At 37.7% G+C, this 3,219-nt stretch overlaps 1 pseudogene; it reads right to left on the bottom strand.

The window, feature by feature from the left end:
• Positions 1-743: 743 nt before the first annotated feature.
• Positions 744-945, bottom strand: LOC144505695 (U2 spliceosomal RNA; annotated as a pseudogene).
• Between the last annotated feature and the right edge of the window lie 2,274 nt (positions 946-3,219).

The following is a 3,219-nucleotide window of genomic DNA, read 5'->3' as shown; positions in this document are numbered from 1 at the left end:
CCCTCTTCACATGGTCATAACAATGTGGAGTGCAGCCCTGAAGTGGCCTGTTGTACTCAATTCTAGCACTCTGCTGAGATCTGCTGCAACTGCACATGACAGATTGCAGAGACAGATTAGGGCATCAGCATATTTACAAATGGGCTCCGAGACAGCAGAGAAAAGGATCCAAAGACTCTGCAATGGTTTGACTATTTCATAAGCGTTCGATTATGCAGGACCATCCATCTTTCATTGGGGCATTCACCTGTCAGACAGCAAAGCGAGAGGAAGTATGAAGGTCAGTGGTCACTTGAAGCTGCAGCTACTTCTCAGTAAATGCAATGTCTTCCACCACCAATTGCAACCAAGTTCGCAATTTTCAGAAAAGCTGATGGTCGGAGCGGGTCTTTCATTGCGACCACCCTGAAACTTCCATTTCCAGGTCAGGTTTGATTAAGTAGGTGGCAGACTCAACTCCAGACTAGTTAAAACTTCAGGTATTGCAGAATTGCATCCTATGGTGGGCTGGAGATAGAGGCAGGAAGATGATACAGGATCGACTTCACTTCCTGCTTCCAATAGGAAAATACAGTCTTTGACCTTTCATTTCTTGATATTTTTGGCTCACTGGTTTCTTTCAAATGGATGTCTCACATCCACTCCATTGCTAAAGCTGCCTCCTTCCTGTTAACTTTATAAATAGAAATAATTCCAAGACTTGAATACAACTTCCACCAGGAGAAAACGTTTCTAATGCTGCTTTGCACTCTGATTGGAGGAGGGAAAGCAATACCTCCTCCAATACTTGAGCTCATTTGCATCTTAGCCAAAAGGCCAAGATACCGCTTTTAAAAATTGCTTCATATGAAACATATGAAGCTTCAATGTAACCTAATGACCTCAACCAAGTGCAGCATCCAATCCATACTACACTTGATCTTAGCCAAAAGGCCGAGAAGAAAGTAAGAAGTTTAACAACACCAGGTTAAAGTCCAACAGGTTTATTTGGTAGCAAAAGCCACAATTGGATAAAGTGCTCCCAAATAAACCTGTTGGACTTTAACCTGGTGTTGTTAAACTTCTTGCTGTGTTTACCCCAGTCCAACGCTGGCATCTCCACATCATGGTAAAGAAACACAGAGAAATTGTGGGTGAATGATTTATACAATACCATTGCATAATTTGCTGACACTATTGCACAGCTCCATAGAGGTCCTCACTAAAAGATAATTATTTATCTCTGCCTCTCTTTAAATAAATTGCAAAGCCAAATTTGCTAAATTAACACCACTGATCAGCTCAGCCACTTGCACCATTACGATGGTGCTATGGGGTTGAGGATCAGTATTCAAATACTTAGCAGGTGATCTGGGAGTAGCTTCTATACTGACTTAATTTACATATTTAAATTGTTTTACGACAAACCCATCAATCAAATCTAATCTGATCTGGATATTGTGACCTGTTTTCATGCTACCCAATCCATTGTTTCTTAACACATCTTTGTTAAATAACCTGTTCTTGGACGAGCCACAGCCGACCCACCACTATGCTTTCCATGGTGCTTTCTATTGATTTTTTTCAGCAAACTCTGGTGTGAATTTGCCACTGGAGGATTGGGAAACACTGCAATCTAATCTAGACTTTGCTGTGCTAATAATGGTGGAGCTGTCAGAACTAACAAGCATTACTGGGTAAAAGTGGCAGCAAATGTTAGCATTCCACGTGAACAGTAAACCACTGAAGACTGCAAGTTGCTGCCAGTGGTACACTGCTCATTCAGAAGCTGTTGCATTATACCGATGGAATCTGCACAAAGATCACTGTGATGTTGTGAACTTGGACTATTATCTGATTAAAGACTGATGTAAAGTTTAAGCATTGTTTAATCAGAAGTAACTGAGTCTTTACCGATGAAGTCACAATTCGTGCTAAAAATCCTCTCTGACTCTGAAAAACTGTTACAAGTGTAGACTTATTCCCTTAGAATAAATTGTTACAAATTTAAATATACCCATATAATACATGTTGTGTAAAAATTATTTTAAATGTAATTTATATATTTATTTTTAAATTCCTACTTTGCCATCTGTAAGGATTCTTCAATCTAATTAGTTGATTGAAAAGTTTCCCTCTGCTTGCCCTGATCACCGACTCCACAGGTCCCTTATAGAAAGGGCCAGATTTAAGTAGATGCCAGAAAACTGGAAATCTGCACTGGCAAGCCTACTAAAAGTCTGAGGTCAGCTGTGAGGTGAATAGCATAATACTGTTCCTTCACTGCTTACAGCAAAACCCAAGTCCTGGTCACTTTTTTTAGCATATTTTGGGTCATTGCTTCCATTAGCTTCCTTCAGACCTCCCTGCTTTGTACAATAATATTTCTCTACCTGTTTATTATATATTCTTAATAGTCATTTATGGTAGAACATATAATTCCTGTTTTTTTAAAGCAAAAATTGATAGCATATAATTGCTGTTCTTGCTTTACTTCAGTCATGCTTTCTTCAACCTTGGAGGTGCCCATTATCAATCTTGGCTCTTCAGCTGCGCTCCACAATAAAAATCAGTTTCAATTTTAATTGAAATATTTTTTAAAATTTGCTATGTGACGTTTTCCTGTATTCCCTTTTGTAGTTCCTTTTACTGTTTTCTGTGGATTTCTCCTCGATATTCAATATTTAACTTACTTATATTCTTTAGAATCTAATTTTTTTGACCTTTACCATCTTTCCCAAAAGGAGGGTAGTAGGAGAGTCCCACATATCAGTCTTGTTGCACTCCCAATAACTGATTATAAAATATTTGCACAAGCCTGGTAAATTGGATTGTGAAGTTGAAAGGAAAAAGCAAATAATCTGGCAAACCGAGGGAAGATTTTAAACAAAAGATAAACGCCTTATACTTTATGTTTCTTCAATAAACACTAAAATTAACCTCCACTAAGTTTTATTAATCTTGAGTTTTAGCATTGAAAAGGTATACTTATCAGTTGATCTTAACTAATGATCTGTGATTGTGTTTTGCAGTTCCCTTATTGTGATGGTTCTCACGTGAAACACAATCTAGAAACTAGAGATAATGTTGGACCTTTGATCTTAACAAAACTTCCTTGAGTTATAGAATTCTCTGGAATCTTTTCTAGCCTACACATACACATTGTAATTACAATGGTTTTGTAATTTTTGTTCAAAAAGTTGCATCAATATGGTGTCTTTTATGTTAAAATTTTCATCA

This window comes from Mustelus asterias, chromosome 16 (genome assembly GCF_964213995.1).
Source record: "Mustelus asterias chromosome 16, sMusAst1.hap1.1, whole genome shotgun sequence".
In the NCBI taxonomy this organism is placed as follows: domain Eukaryota; kingdom Metazoa; phylum Chordata; class Chondrichthyes; order Carcharhiniformes; family Triakidae; genus Mustelus; species Mustelus asterias.
This window is presented reverse-complemented; position numbering and strand designations above follow the sequence as displayed.